Source organism: Venturia canescens, chromosome 9, assembly GCF_019457755.1.
Source record: "Venturia canescens isolate UGA chromosome 9, ASM1945775v1, whole genome shotgun sequence".
In the NCBI taxonomy this organism is placed as follows: Eukaryota; Metazoa; Arthropoda; class Insecta; order Hymenoptera; family Ichneumonidae; genus Venturia; species Venturia canescens.
The window spans coordinates 6,337,606-6,355,047 of NC_057429.1; the positions used below are offsets into that span (position 1 = coordinate 6,337,606).

At 35.9% G+C, this 17,442-nt stretch overlaps 1 protein-coding gene across 3 annotated transcripts in view; it reads right to left on the reverse strand.

Moving 5' to 3' along the window:
- Positions 1-17,442, reverse strand: part of inaD (inactivation no afterpotential D) — a 2,962,486-nt gene that overhangs the window by 1,899,692 nt on the left and 1,045,352 nt on the right. The window lies entirely within an intron of this gene.

The window sequence follows — 17,442 nt, forward strand, 5'->3', positions numbered from 1 at the left end:
GGTTTCCAGTTTTGGTTCTGGTAACCACCGTTTTGCGGCATTTTAAATGGCCTTGGCTCATGTTTGTCGCCGTTGTTCTTGTGGCCCTGGGCTTTTGGGGGTTTCTCCTCCTCAATTCCCTCATTTACTGGACCACTTTGGTCCAGTTTTTCGAGGAATTCGATTAATTGTTCGAGGTTTTGAAAACCTCGACTTACGATTGTCGCCCGTATTTCCTCCGTGAACTGTTGCGACAAAGATGCAACAATATCCTTGTCGGTTGGTGGTGGGATTAAATCCCGAGCCTTCCCGAAAGTTCGAGTAGCGTACTCGACTTTTGTCATTTTTGTGTTTTCGAGGTATTTCCCAAATTCCAATTCTTTTCGGACTTTTCGTTGCACCTCGTAACTCCAGAATCGATTTATAAATTTCGATTCCACATCCTCGAAGTCATCTATTTCCTCTTCTACGAGGACCCACCATTCTTCGGCCGCTTTTTCGAGGCACTGACCGAGCAGATACTTCATTTCTGTAAAAGTGGGGTTTATTACCTCACAATATTTTCGAAATTCTCTCCGATTCTTCTTCCTCTTCCTCGGGTTTCGGAACGATTCGCGTACTCTCGATCGTAGGATTGTGGAATTTGTCCTTCGTTTCTAAGTTTTCGACCCTTTTCCGGATCGCGTTCACGTCCAATTATGTCTGGGCTACGTTCACTTCGACCACGGCACTTTTTGCCTCGTTCTCCTGGACAATTTTTGTGAGACCAGTCACATGGCGTTCGATTGGATCGTAGATTTTATGCACGTCACTGGCAATTTTTGCCTGCATGACCGTTAATTTCTCCGAAAATTCGGCTCTCAATTCAATTGTTGCGTGGTTGTTTTTGGCGATTTTATTCGCCATTATTTGCACTTGCGATCTCACTTCCTGCATCGCTTCCATTAAACCGACCAGCAATTGATTGTTTGCTTCTCCAAACTCAATGCGGCCACGGTCCGATTTAGGAGTACCAAATTCTTCCAAACGATTATCTTCTTTATTGATATTTGTATCAACATTATCGGCAAAATTTGCCCTCGATTCGTTGAAGACATTCCCCGCTCCGGGAGGTGGAAGCGTGGTTGTGAAATCATGCGTTTGTGTGTCAGTTTCTGGATTCTGAAATCCAGAATCAGCGACAATTTCCTCTGTCTCTTTTCTCTCAGCCATTTCCAAGACTCGAATAATTTTCATTCAAAAAACGAAGATTCTCAAATTCTTGCGCTCACTTGCAATGCCTGCCCCACGTTGGGCGCCAAGTTGTAACGGTACGCTTTTTAGACGTCACCCGCTACGCGTGTGTTCGAGCTACTAAAATTTAGGAGCAGGCATGAAATGAACGAAAGAGTGAGAATTTGTGTTTTGAAAATATAATAATCGGGTTTATTCACCGTAAGTTTAGTATACAAAAGAAAATGTGATGCGAATCGTTGGTGTTTCGTGGTGTAAATGAAAATATTTCCCTAATACCAATAAACTTGTCCAATTTTATGATTTCCTTCTCTAGTGTCAAGAAACTTGTCCAATTTACGATTTCTTTCCCTAAGGTCAAGAAACGTGTCCAATCGTAATTATTTCTGCTCTCCTTTGCTAATTCTTATAAATTCTGATCTGTGAGCTCAGAAATTAATTCCTATTTTTCTTGACTTTCAAATTCGCTCAATCTGATTAATCCTGTGATTCGATATAAATTTAAATAAAGTTCGTGTACTGGCTCGATATAACCCAACTGAGATTGATTAAATTTTTCTTGACAATCAAATTAATTTTAATTTTAACCAAACATTTAAAGTAATTTGAATGTTGGAGACAGCCCTCGCTTCAAACAGAATAGTGGAGGCTTATGCTCCCAAAATAAATGATTAATGCTTCCAAAAAAAAAAAGGAAAATTTGAAAATGGTCCTAAGCCAAGAATCTTCAGACCCCACGGAATCGCTCAGTCCCCTCCCTCTCGGCGTGAGATTTGGAATATTGTGGGTGGGTTGGTTTGTTGGAGCTTGTTTTCCAGAGTCACTACCTCTGTACTTGAAGCGAGAGCTGATTTAAGAATGAGCTGCCGTGGTTGCTCCGCACGGCCTTTTATACTCGTTTGAACAAAGGAATAATGATAATAATTCCGTTGAAAAATAACTTGGACTTCGATTCGCTTAGAAAAATAATCTCCAACCAGAGTTCGATCTCTAAATTCGGGGATTGGATCTCCAATTCCCGCTCAAGCTGTGGTTGGACAAACTTGAGGATGATTTCCCTCGCTTTTGTGAAACTAATAGTCTTGGTGTAAAATTAACTGCTTTTAGCGAACAAAAATTGTATTTTGCATCTTCAAGTTTAAATAAAACAAGTTTTTCGTTAGTGAACGTTTAATTTATAAATTATGATCATTTTGGACCATTATTTCCCCTAGAACTAAGTGCTCGCTCGTGACTGGTCATTTTCGTTGGAGCCAGAACGCAATTGGAGTTTTCTGGACAAGTTTTACCTGAACTCTCTTTAATTTGTTTTAAAGCTTAATTTTTATAAGTTTTGTTTAATTGAATCTCGCCTCGTATCAAAATGAAATTGATTGTGTCATTTAAAACATAAAATGACAGTAATTACGAAAGAAAAGAGTTTTTCTTTAATAAGGCAATAGCCTTTACGCCGAGCCATGGAGAGCCATGGAATTCAAATTGCTCATGCGAAAAAAAATCAAAAACGAGTTAATGCATGTGTTAATATTAAGGAACAGTAATTCCCGACAAAAAAATTTTCCTTGAAATCGCTCTTGTCAAAATGAAACGAAAATGGAAGATGAAGTTGATTAATCTATTTATATTGTATGGAGTCATAATTCACAACAAAATCATTTTCCTCCAAATTCCAGGAATCCACGTGTCGAACTCGACTAGTGATATTTATCAAAATGTGTACGTGACTATCGAAAAAAAAAACATTGCACGGCTGAATAGGTTCGAAAATTTCTTGTAATGTGCCTGATTATTTCTCATTTCCATTGGTTCTTACCGAATGGTATGTGTTCCCTGATGGAAATGAGAAGTGGATATTGCTATACGAACCTGAGAACAATCAAGTTCAAATTACTTGGAGATATTATTTTTATTTTTATCCATTTTATTATATTTGGGATTATAGAACAGCCCTGATTTGTTTTCGAATGAGCAATTTGAATAAAAAGTGATGGGCCGGACAAGTACGTTTAAGACGTATTTGAACATAATTTGTACCGATCCAATCGAAGTTGAATGTTGTGAATAATACCAGAGGATTCTGAAAGTCGGAGGGGAATCGATTCTTTAAAGTCTGTACCTTGTTGAAGTAACGAATGACTTTCATGTGAGTTTTTAACGATTTTTATATGGTCTGGTTAAAAAGAAATGGTTCAACATCGTTCTTATTATTCGAAAGAAAGATTCTGCGATTTTTTATTTCCATTAATTTTTTAGTAATTTTAATAAAACGTTCTGAGCCCGACGAGGATTCTCAACGCTCATTTGTCGCCAGAGATAATATTTCGAAGAACTAATAAATACTTGGCCTCGAATTGATATAATACATTTTAGTACTGCACGTAACTTCCGTTATGACTTTTTTTTTCAAGAACTTTTTTCTTGAAAATAATTAACATGAATGATTAGTGGCTCCTATGCGTAAAACGTCAATTTTTCAATGAAAGTTTCCGATTTGTTCGATAGATATTCCAAATTATCAATAAAAACTTGCCCTCCAATTGATATCATACATTTTTAAAACGAAAAATTGAAAAGTTCAAAAAAAATCAACAATAAAAAACAATCGAAAAAAATTCTGTAAAGAAAAATAAAAATTTTCAAAAAAATTCATAAATATTGAACAAATTGAAAAATGTACTATCCAAGTTACATGCAGTATAAAAATGTATGATATCAATTAGAGGCCAAGTTTTTATTGATAATTTGGAATATTTATTGAACAAATCGGAAACTTTAATTGAAACTCATGATAATTATTTTCAAGAAAAAAGTTAATGAAAAAAAAGTCATAACGGAAGTTACGTGCAGTACTAAATTGTATTATATCAATTCGAGGTCAAGTATTTATCGGTTATTCGAAATATAATCTCCGGCGACAAATGAGCGTTGAGAATCCTTGTCGGGCTCACAACGTTTTATCAAAATTACTAAAAAATTAATGGAAATGAAATCATTAAAAATTCACATGAAAGTCATTCGTTACTTCAACAAGGTACACACTTTAAAGAATCGATTCCCCACCGATTTTCAGGATCCCCTGGTATTATTCACAACATTCAACTTCGATTGGATCGGTACAAATTATGTTCAAATACGTCTTAAACGTACTTGTCCGGCCCATCACTTTTTATTCAAATTGCTCATTCGAAAACAAATCAGGGCTGCTCTAAAATGACAAATATAATAAAATCGATAGAAATAAAAATAATATCTCCAAGTAATTTGAACTTGATTGTTCGCAAGTTCGTATAGCAATATCCACTTCTCATTTTCTTCAGTGAACACATACCATTCGGTAAGAACCAATGAAAATGAGAAATAATCAGGCACATTGCAAGAAATTTTCGAACCTACTCACAAGGGGACAGCACGGCAGTCGGATTTTTGTAATTTTTCGTACTCATGGTACGCGAAGTTCAGAGCTCGAATATTAATATCCCAAAGCAGTTCGACGCCATATTCAGAAATTTTCGAGAAAATTGACTTTGAAGTTTTCGAGCGCACTCTTATCCCACAAAGATGCAATGATATTCGAACCGGGCTCGTGGCGTACCCGGTAGCGTTCGAGTCAAGTAATCGCGGGGTCGCTGGTTCGAGTCTCACTTCGAATTTTTTTTTTTTTTTCATTTTTTTTAAATGAAAAAACGCAAGTCATTTTTCTAATTATCTCTTGATTATAAACATACATTTTCAAGTATCAATATTTATAACCAACAACATTTTTAGGATGCAAATGAAAAACGTCGGGTAAGGAATTGAATACTTTATTATTCGGTCTGTATTCGTTTGTTTTATACATCGGGTGTAATGTTACACGAGCCAGAGTGGTAACCATCGTAAAAACAAGGAAAACAGTAATTTTCACGGCATCTCGCACACCGTACAAACGCTGCATTGTTACATTCGCAATTTTTTTTCAATACATCGATCGGAAAACAAACTTCATTCACGTTCATGAAGATTTCTCTTTGATCGCAAAGTTTCGAAGCAAACCACGCATATCTGATCATGTTATTGAAGACCGAAGAAGACAACTGATGATGAACAATAGAATGAATTTTTATGCAATCTTCTCTATCATTAATTTCACGTCCTTGTTCAATCAGATAGGCGCAGTTCTGCAGACGCTTTATGAAATTTTTTACTTGGCGGTAAAAATACACGTCACAAGGTTGGACTAATGGAGTGCATTTTGGTGGAATTACCTGCACCGTGCAAGTAGGCAGATGCCTGTCATTTCGAAACACCTCATTGTACATCACAGTATCGGTTTGGCCTCCCCAGGAATCGATAATTAAGAAAAACTTTTCTTTTTTTACGTAGGGTTTCAAAACGTTGATTAAAAAATCTTTGTATAACTTTGTAGTCAATTTTCCCGATTTTGATGACGTGACTACGACGTTTCCGTATTTTTTTAGGTACTCGTCGATCGATTTTTGAACTCTGGGACCAAATGAACCTGTTGTTTCTTGTAGGCATACGAACACCAGGGGCAACAATTTTCCTGATAGGGTGACAGAGTACTGCGCAGTATAGGAATGGGTGACTTTATTCATATTCTGCCGCTTTACCAGCACTACTTTTGATCCTTTGGTCGCCAGAGTTCTGTCGAACGTCGACTGGTATTGGCATCCTGAAAAAAATAGAAAAGGAATAAATTGAAAATACTATATACGAAATTCTACATTAATTTATTATGGAAAATGAGAACAAATTTTGAATACCTGTTTGGTCTGTATTAATGACGAAATCGGGACCAAAGTTTGGTATAACATCACGAGCCTGGATACGAAAATCTTCTGCAGCTTCCAGGATTTCATCCAGCGTTGCGGTTTCTCTTTCCGTTACAAACTTCGTGATTTTTCTTTGGCGAATTCGATGTTTCCGTTTAAATTTCATAACCCACCTATCGGAAGCTTTGAAATCAAAATTTTCAAATTGACTCGCAGCCGATAAAGCCCACTGCTGCAAGTTCCGGGTTGTAACTTGTTGGTTGTTCTGTCGCGCTTCTTCAAAGCGATCGTAAGTCCACGAATCGATGGTCGCGTATTTGTCTGTCATGGTTCCTCCGCTTTTTACATGTTTTTCCCATTTTGGCAATTCCTCCATGCGCTTTAAGCGGCTGCACCCGTTTTTTTGCAGAACTTTTAGGCTCCATGTCGGATGTGCTCGAACTATATTGATAACTTTCCTTTTATAATCCAGCGGAATATTGTCCGTGTACAATTTCGCCCTTTTCTCCTCTGGCTCATAATTTTCAGAAGAATCTTCGTTGTCAGATGCAGGCTCGTCAAAAGCGTATTCTTCGTCCAATTCATCAAGCATAATTAGTTCTTCATCCGTTACAAACTTTTTTTCTTGTAAAGTTTGTACTGTATAATGGAACAAGTCTTCTGCTAGTAACATTCCCTCTTCAGTAATTACCTCCGATGGTGTTGGTGCCACAAGATTATTTTGTGTGAGAATTTGCTCGTAATATACGAGGGCATCCTTCAATCGTAATTTTGAAACTTCACTGCACAAAGAATATTCAATATCATCTTGTGCCGTCGAAGGCCCAGGCACCTCGTCGTCTCCCACGCCCGACATTTTGATCTTTTTTTATCGAATATTCTACAAAATCGTGCACGACGCCGAAAAACAGTACTTGCTGCTCCGAAAACCAACGGTCGAATGCTACTTCAAACAGGCATTCCTTGCGGAAGACGCCGTATCCCTTCCACCCGTTCTGGAATTCCCAGAAATCTTTTGTGTACAAGCAGCTGTGCCCGCTTCGCAGGTAGTTGATCAGGACAAAGGCAACGATGTACGAGATAATCAAAAATAAGACTTGAATTTATCATTGACAATTATAATTACATATATGTGAATTAGCATAGATTTTATGATTTTTATCCCGGGATTATTTATTTATTTTTTTATAAATAATCACCTATTGTTATATATAAATAATATATGATCATATATGAGAAAATATATAATTATGTATAACTATAATGAATTTTGTACATAAATAACTATATATGGATTTTGTCCATATATAAACATATATAGATATATTATATTAATTATATATAATAATATGTGATTATATACAATAAAAATTTATCGGGATATTTAAATGACGGAGGTATACGAATTAAAAAAAAAAAATGAAAAAAAAAAAAAATTTCAAAGTGAGACTCGAACCAGCGACCCCGCGATTACTTGACTCGAGCGCTACCGGGTACGCCACGAGCCCGGTTCGAATATCATTGCATCTTTGTGGGATAAGAGTGCGCTCGAAAACTTCAAAGTCAATTTTCTCGAAAATTTCTGAATATGGCGTCGAACTGCTTTGGGATATTAATATTCGAGCTCTGAACTTCGCGTACCATGAGTACGAAAAATTACAAAAATCCGACTGCCGTGCTGTCCCCTTGTCAGCCATGTAATGTTTTTTTTTCTATAGTCACGTACACATTTTGATAAATACCACTAGTCGAGTACGACACGTGGATTCCTGGAATTTGGAGAAAAATTATTTTGTTGTGAATTCTGACTTCATATGATATAAATAGATTAATCAACTTTATCTTTCATTTTCGTTTCATTTTGACAAGAGCGATTCGAAGGAAAATTATTTTCTCGGGAATTACTGTTCCTTAATATCAAGAGACTCGGTAGAGTCTCGGGACAAGTACATTGACAGCCCTGTCGTCTGCTGGCCCGAGGCTCTCGCCGAGTATACTTTCTCTGAATAAAACGATTCGCCGTGGTGGGGGTAAAATTGGCAAGTGATTTTTTTGAATTACCGAAGTTATGAGTCATCTGAGGCTTTGAAAATTGAACTTTCAGCTAATTAAGAAATTCTCTTTAGATTGCGCCCAAAATCAACACGATCGGTGGCGTAATTGCTGAGAAAAAACTTTGCACGGGCTCAAGATTATGCAAAAGTTACTGACACATCACGAGTTCGACGTATACGCATACGCGTTTTGACGTAGTTAGTGGTAGTAGAGTTGTTGCCTCTACGCATTCTGATTGGCTCAACGATGTCGGCTCCTCCAGCTGCTAGACCGACCGCGGGTGAGGCTCAAGTGTTAGAAGGCCTAAAATAGCGAACAGGCATTCTGTATATCTATATATGCGTTATACAGATTACCTGTTCGCCATTTTAGGCCTTCTAACTTTTGAGTCTTACCCCGACCGCGCTCAGACTCCGTGAATATTATTTTATATATATATATATATATATCAGTAAATATTAAAACTTCAAAAAGTAAAAAAGGCACGCCAAGTATTAAAAGGTCGTGACCGTCGTTTTAAATGATTTTCTATATTCGTATTGTCAATAAATAAATTAAAAAAAATGTTTAACTGTGAAAAAATATGAGATCTATTGTAACATATACAGTGAATGTATTACGTTTCCTGTAGGAATTCTGAATTTTGGAAATAAAAAAAAATGAGATCATTTTCCAACGTAGCCAAGTACAGTGAATGAATTAAGGTTCTTGTGGAATTCATTCGTGTACACTTTTAGCCCTAATCCCTCACTTATTCAGAAAAATTTTCCAGCAAACGTCACAGAGCAACAAAGGTTTCTCGAATAATTCTGCAATTATTAAGAGATTATCATCTGTTTTTATGCTAGCTCGGGTTATAAACTTAAAACAGTTTACGCGTACAAGTGCATGCATTGTATCTATACGATGAACTGCACAAATTCATTTTCAACATTACACACAAGCTTGGCGTGCATGGTTTTCAATCGGAAGCTCAGGAAGAGACAATTGTTCAAATTTACTATAAAAACAATAATTAATTAGAATTGTATGAACGAGTGTGAAAAAAAACGATCCCCCAATAAAATAAGAGGGGCCCTGTTATATAATGATTTGGTAAACAATACAGATGGGTGAAATTTGTGGATAAAATTGAATAATTAAACGAACGGATAAAGAAATGAAATCAATCAATCCCTTTATATGCCTTTATCTTGTACGGATAGATACGGCCATTCTTTCATGCCCATACGCATTTTAATTTATCCACGCGTCACTTTCACTCGTTTGTCCGTACACTCTTTTTTTTACCAAATGGGCAGATGATTGGATGAATTACACAAGTATTGAAATGGATGAACAAAGAAGTAAGCTGTGTAAACATTGATTTGAGAAAAGAAAACGCGTTGAATACGAAACATTTGGAGTCATGAATTTATCAGTCAAACTAGTCAAGAATAGATATTTTTCTTTGTGTACACAGCGCGGGATCTCACGTCGAACTACTCAATAAAATAGTTGGATGGAAAAGGGATGGCAAATTAAAAAACAATTACATGAGAGGATCATCAAGTTTTCTTCAAATATATGGACGGATGAGGCATTCTTTCGCCGAGCTTCCGATTGAAAACCATGCACGCCAAGCTTGTGTGTAATGTTGAAAATGAATTTGTGCAGTTCATCGTATAGATACAATGCATGCACTTGTACGCGTAAACTGTTTTAAGTTTATAACCCGAGCTAGCATAAAAACAGATGATAATCTCTTAATAATTGCAGAATTATTCGAGAAACCTTTGTTGCTCTGTGACGTTTGCTGGAAAATTTTTCTGAATAAGTGAGGGATTAGGGCTAAAAGTGTACACGAATGAATTCCACAAGAACCTTAATTCATTCACTGTACTTGGCTACGTTGGAAAATGATCTCATTTTTTTTTATTTCCAAAATTCAGAATTCCTACAGGAAACGTAATACATTCACTGTATATGTTACAATAGATCTCATATTTTTTCACAGTTAAACATTTTTTTAAATTTATTTATTGACAATGCGAATATAGAAAATCATTTAAAACGACGGTCACGACCTTTTAATACTTGGCGTGCCTTTTTTACTTTTTGAAGTTTTAATATTTACTGATTTCACTTCTTTTTGCGAGACGTGACAACTATATAGGAATCGTATTTCATTCAATATATTTGTCAACTTCAGAAAACGATCTCATTTTTTTTTTTATATTTTGAAGTTTTTTATTGAAAATGCAAATATAGTAAATTATTGGAAACTACGGTCGCGACCTTTTAATAATTGGCGTTCTTTTCTTACTTTGTCAATTATTTTTTTTTCTGATTTAGCTTATTTTTTAGAGGCGTGACAATATTTACTTAAGAAAAAAAATACATTCCTCGTCTTGGACGAAAATTTTTAAAACGATTTGTTTCAAGTTGAGTGCTTTTCTCTATGTGCCAAAAGCAAACGACACAGCCAATTTTTCTATGTAGACGGACGAAAACTGTGCGGTTATGTTCATATGAGTTGAAACCTTTTACAAGCAATAATGGTGACGATTTTGATTATCCATTCAGCAACTCGAATTTTCCAATGAAAGATTGGGAAATACCTATGCAATGGGATGATATTTTCATTTTCTATTCCTTATTTTGAAACCTCCACTTGTTTACTTGGAAAAATGATTTTTGAAACTATCTTCTTCTCATTCATGGATTCCATGTTGACATGGATACTGTCAATGGTTTGCAATGTCCAAGGAGATGTTTCCATGGTATTCAATGTCTAAGACCACAGCTTTATGGTTATTGGTGTCCAGTGACATTTTTTCATGGTCTTCTGTAACGTCTGAACCTGCCTCGTCAATGTAAACTATTAAATCGCAGATCTAGTTATCGATAACTATGACGAAATATATCGTAAACCATTGCACCGTTTACCTAAATATCGGGAAATATAAAATTGTCGAATATATATTGAACGATACGAAGGCATCCACCTAGACATCGAAAACCCTATAGTCGCCAAACTAGACATCGAAAACTATAGAGCCGACGACCTAGATATCGAAAACCTTAGAAAAACTCACCACACTATCGGAAACTATGGAGCCGTTGACTTTCATATCGGGAACCATAGACAAATTCACCTTAATGTCGGAAACTATGGAGCTATCGACCGGGATAGTGAAAACTATGAAGTCGTCAACCTAGTCCACGAAAACAATGGGAAAACATACCTGGACATTAAAAACTACGGAGCCGTTGATCTAGACCTCGAAAAGCATGAAAAAACATACCAGGACGACGAAAGCCATGGAGAAATATACCTAGTCATCGAAAACCATGGAGCTGTCGACGTAGACATCGAAAAAAATGGAGAACCATAACCAAACATCGAAAACTATGGAATTGTTGACCTAGCATCAAAAGCCATGACGGAATATACCTGGACCACGAAAACCATGAAGGAACATACGTAGACATTTAAAACTATGAAGAAATATGCCTGGACATCCAAAACCATGGAGGAATATACCTAGACATTGAAAAATATGTAGACACATACCTAGACATCGAAAAGTATCGAGTCATCGACCTAGATCACGGAAATGATGAAGAAATATACCTAGAGAACAAAAACTATGGAAACTCAGACCTAGCAATCGAAAACTGTGGAACCATCAATTTAGACCACGAAAACCATGGAGAAACATACCCAGACATCGAAAACCATGGAGGAATATACCTGAACCACGAAAACCATGATGAAACATGCCTAGACATTGAAAACCATGGAGGAATATACCTGGACGACGAAAAACATGGAGGAATATACCTGGACCACGAAAACCATGAAGGAGCATGGTTTTCGTGGTCCTTCATACTTCGTCATTGAAAACTGTGGAGCCGTCGACCTCGACTGCGAAAACCATGAAAAAACATACCTAGACCACGAAAACCATGGAAGAATCTACGTAGACCACGAAAACCATAGAGAAACATATCTATACATCGAAAACCATGGAGGAATATACCTGGACCACGAAAACCATGTAGGAACATATCCAGACATCGAAAACTATGAAGGAATATACCTAGACATCAAATCCCATGGAGGAATTATCCTAGACCACGAAAACCATGAAGAAACATGCCTAGACATTGAAAACCATGGAGGAATTATCCTAGACCACGAAAACCATGAAGAAACATGCCTAGACATTGAAAACCATGGAGGAATTATCCTAGACCACGAAAACCATGAAGAAACATGCCTAGACATTGAAAACCATGGAGGAATATACCTAGACATCGAAACCCATGGAGGAATTATCCTAGACCACGAAAACCCGAGAGAAACATACCTGGACATCGAAAACTGTGGAGCCGTCGACCTCGACTGCGAAAGCCATGAAGAAACATACCTAGACCACGAAAACCATGGAGGAATCTACCTAGACCACGAAAACCATGGAGTAATCTACCTAGTCCACGAAAACCATGGAGAAACATATCCAGACATCGAAAACTCTGGAGGAATATACCTGGACCACGAAAACCATGAAGGAACACGTCTAGACATTGAAAACCATGAAGAAATATACCTAGACATCAAAACCCATGGAGAAATTATCCTAGACCACGAAAACCATGGAGAAACATACCTAGACATCGAAAACTGTGGAACCGTCGACCTCGACCGCGAAAACCATGAAGAGACATACTTAGACCACGAAAACCATGGAGAAATATACCTTAGACATCAAGAACTATGGAGAAATACACCTGGACATTAAAAACTATGGAGAAATACACCTGCACATCAGAAACCATAGAGGAATATACCTAGACATCGAAACCCATAGAGGAATTATTCGAGACCACGAAAACCATGGAGAAACATACCTGGACATCGAAACCTGTGGAGCCGTCAACCTCGATCGCGAAAACCATGGAGGAATATACCTAGACATCAAGAACTATAGAGAAATACTATGGAGAAATACACTCGCACATCAGAAACCATGGAGGAATATACCTAGACATCGAAATCCATGGAGTTTATCCGAAACCATGAAAACCATGGAGAAACATACCTGGACATCGAAAACTAAGGAGCCGTCGACCCAAACCTCGAAAACCATGAAAAAACATACTAGACGACGAAAGCCATGGAGGAATATATCTGGACATAAAAAACTTCGGGGTCGTCCACCTAGAAATCGAAAATCGCGATAGAATGTACTTAAACCTAGTCCTCCAAAACCCATGAGCTATCGCCCTAGACATCCTCGAAAAATCCAGCGGCGTCGACCAGAATTTTATATTTTTTTTATTTTTATTATTTATTATTTAATGTTATTCGTATTATTCAATTTTTTTATTTTATTATATTATTATCATTTTATATTATATATTGTATAATATAATATATATATTATATTATATATTAATTATAATAAAATATTTATTATAATAATATTTTAATATTAATTAATATTAATAAATAAAATATATATTATATAATTATATACATATTTTATGCGCAAACCAGGAGCTGGTATTGCCCCCGCTGTGCGCCCATTCTCTGTCTCTCTCGCTCGACGACGCAGAAGGAGAGGGGGTAGCCGCGTTCAGCGTAGTGCGTGACGTAGAGTGTGACAAAAGTAAGAAATCGTGCAAAGGACGTAAGTCCAAATGTAAACAAGCGTAACTTACGCCCCTCTTTCTCTAAGAAAATGAAAATCCCGAAAAGATGGATTTTAAATCACTAACGTTACATATCTCAGGATCTACTGGACGGATTTACTTGCAACAAAGACCAATGGAAAGAGAAAAATCGAAAAAAAATCGTCACAAATTTTCAAGTTCTTTTATGAAATGCTTTATTTGTGAGAGCCATTTGAAAATTCCGTGACGTCATAAAACCGGCATATTCGCGTATATAAGAGTAGCGGCAGGGCTCGCGCTGGCTTTTCTTTTGCGCTGCAGTTTTTCCTTTTAATACTTGGCGTCGAGCCGCTACCGCGTCTCTTGATATAAACCATGTGTCAGTTTTCGATCATCGTATAAACAAACAGAGTTTTGACATTATGGAATGCATGTGGGATAAATAAAAAAAACTTTCGTCATCTAACGAAGTGCATAGTACTAAAACCTGTGGAATGCTAAACTAAACCGGTATAAAAGCAGTCGCGTAAATGTAGTCTGGTGTGTGAAAAAGAATAAAATAAAAATGAAATGCATGTCGACGAAACTTTTCAAGATTTCATTAATTCGTGTGACTGAAAATAAGTTTATCATTTATATCATTTGTAAATAGGTTATATGATATCAATACATCGATACGCACATCCGAAACCACCTGAAACTTGTTTTCATACTGAACGTCATTTTGACAGGTGAGGTTATGATCCCCAAAGTGCTGTTGTGTGCAGACTCTAATTAATAAATGAAAATGGTTAGTGAAAAGTGGTTAATATTTATTTTGTTAAAACTTGTGGTATACTAAACCGGTATAAAAGCGGCCGCGTAAATGTAGACTATGATCTGTGTGTTCTAAAAAATATAAAAAAATGCGCGATGCATATGTCAACGAAACTTTTCAAGATTTCATTATTTCGTTCGATTGGAAATAAGTGTCAACTGAGATAATCTTTCAATTAAACCAGAGTTCGTGGAATATTCTCCAGCGTAAATATATCATCAGTTGCGTGATAACATATCATATGTAATAATGTAGGTCATATATACGAGTTCCCTTTGATAGCTGTGTGGTAACGAACCGGCCGGGGTTTGACGTTACGAAGTGCGGGACAAATGTAACAAACGTTCGCATAGTTAGTGAATAATATAAATAAGGCAAATCAGTTTATCAAAAATAGGTCTGGAAGTTGTAAGAAAAAATGTTCGTCAACCTATAACGTCAAATTTTCTTTTTGCGATCTGAAATATTATGGTTGATATTTAATAAGACAAGAACACACAGAACTGTTAGTATATATAATGTGAGAAACTCCAATTGAATAAATGTTTTCTAATTTATTTCTTGTGTCATCATTATTTTTGAATATTCCCATATTTTGCTTCCTATTGAGTTTGGCTCTGCTCTATCCGATCCTTGTTTTGACTCCATCGGTTTGCAGCGGATGGATACATATTATTAATTGGTTTCCCAATATGTGTCCTATGATTTTCTAATATTTCTTCATGCTGATTGTGATAACGTAATTCAAGTGGTTTCCGACTATGATCATCAATCGCACATTTTGTATATCTGATTCTCAAAACAGTTTCTGGTGTTGATATAAGTGTAGTTATACTTTTTCCACCTGGTCTGTCGAGTAATAAATTTTGAAACTTGTTCCAAAAAGTCTTTGGATGTTTTTTTTGCTGATAGTATGAAAAGTTGAATCTTCAGAATGCGGTAGGCAAACACAAATTTTGACAAAATACTTATGAAATAACGTGTATGTTGAGTATTCCTACTCCGCAAACTGCAAATGTGGAATTATTGGTGAAAACATTCATTACGATATGTCTACAGTTGCTCAGTTTTGAATGCGATCAAATATAATGCCTGCTAACATCCATGGGAACATACAGAATTTCTGAATAGAATGTTCGCTATGTAATTTCAACGTAACATCATGACTTTTGCCAACTTTTCTCTATAATACTATAGATTTGGATTATTGAAATACAGCAAAAATCTGCGAATTATAAAATTGATATACTGTGTCACTCATTTTACTTTTTAAAACTAACTGTAACATATATATGAAGTAAACACGCATTGGAAGTCTTCAGTTGCTCATTTATGGATAGATTTTAAATTGCTGTCTTCAAAATTTATTGCGCAGATACATTGAATCGCAGCAGATACCTGCGAACTCTGAAATTTCTGTGCATAAATATGTGTGTTAAGTATCACCCCCTATCTTTGATTATGAGAATGAGTAATAGAACTTGGTTTAGTAAGTTTTAAAGTATTTCTTTTTAAATACTATTGAAGTTTGTATTACTGCGGTATGAAGCGAATACCTCCAAACTTTGATATTTCTGTGTTGCAGCGTGTGTGCCAATCATTCAAATCATTTACTCCAACCGTAACATGTAATCTCAAAAATTCATCACAAACGTCTTCAGCTTCTCTAAATTCCTAAATTTTCCGTTTTCTATTTTATTCTGAGTTTTTAAACTTTTAAATTCATTCCTGAATTCTCCTGAAATTGTTTTTCGCCAAAACCAATGCAGATACCTTAAACGTCTTTGAATTCGGTTGCTCTATTGAATTAAGTACGCTCAGTTTTTTTTGCTTCTTTGAGTTCTGACATAATAAATGTTTCCGGGTGCCTTTTTTCAGCAACTATCAAACTGGATAATTCGATCTCAGCGGCCACTTGCAAACTTTGGAAATATATTTCATCGGGGACACGTTTTGAATGACACGAAAACGTCTAGATTCAGAATGCAAAAGCAACATTTAAAAAGGGACAATTCTGTTGGATTTGTTGTGTCTTGAATTTGATCTATCTTTCCTCTTTTCCTTTCTTTTTCCTAACGTTATCAGCCGAAAATCATATCTCGGCCCGCAACACGCATTGCTCCATGCTCTTGAGTTCCCAATGGACGAAACATATCAGAAGACAAGGAGAAAAATCACAAAAGTCCAAGAATAAACCTCTATCGAAATATTTTCAGTACAATTTCGACGAAAAATAGGTCTTTTTTCGTGAAAACCAACGTTATACGCCGAAAATTATAAACAATTCATAGAAATTTAAACTAAAATCTTACAGTCATCTGATCATAAATAAGGATCTTTTGAGAAAAAAGACGTGATATCAAACCATAAACTTCCCCTAGGGAAAAAAAAGGTTGGGACAAGTACATTGATGGTCCCTCGTTTGCTGATAATTCCACCCATAAAAAAAACTTAAAAAAATTTTTTTTTTTAATTGTAAAAAAAATTATTTCATAAAAAAAAATACAGAACAATTCGAAAAAATCTTTACAAATCTTGAAAAAACGTTAAATTAAAAAAAAAACTAATCTGCATCTATTTTTTAAAGTGTCAGAAGAATCAAATAACAAGTAAAAAATAATAAACCGAAAAATTGCCCTTGAAATCATTTTGGAAACCGATGCCTCATTCTTCTTATTTGATTCGAACAGCTAAATCAACTGAAAAAAACTCCATCTAATTTACGTGCGGCATTAAAATTTATTATATTAATTCGAGGCCAAGTATTTTCTAATGTGAAAAAATATGAGATCTATTGTAACATATACAGTGAATGAATTACGTTTCCTGTAGGAATTCTGAATTTTGGAAATAAAAAAAAATGAGATCATTTTCTAACGTAGCCAAGTACAGTGAATGAATTAAGGTTCTTGTGGAATTCATTCG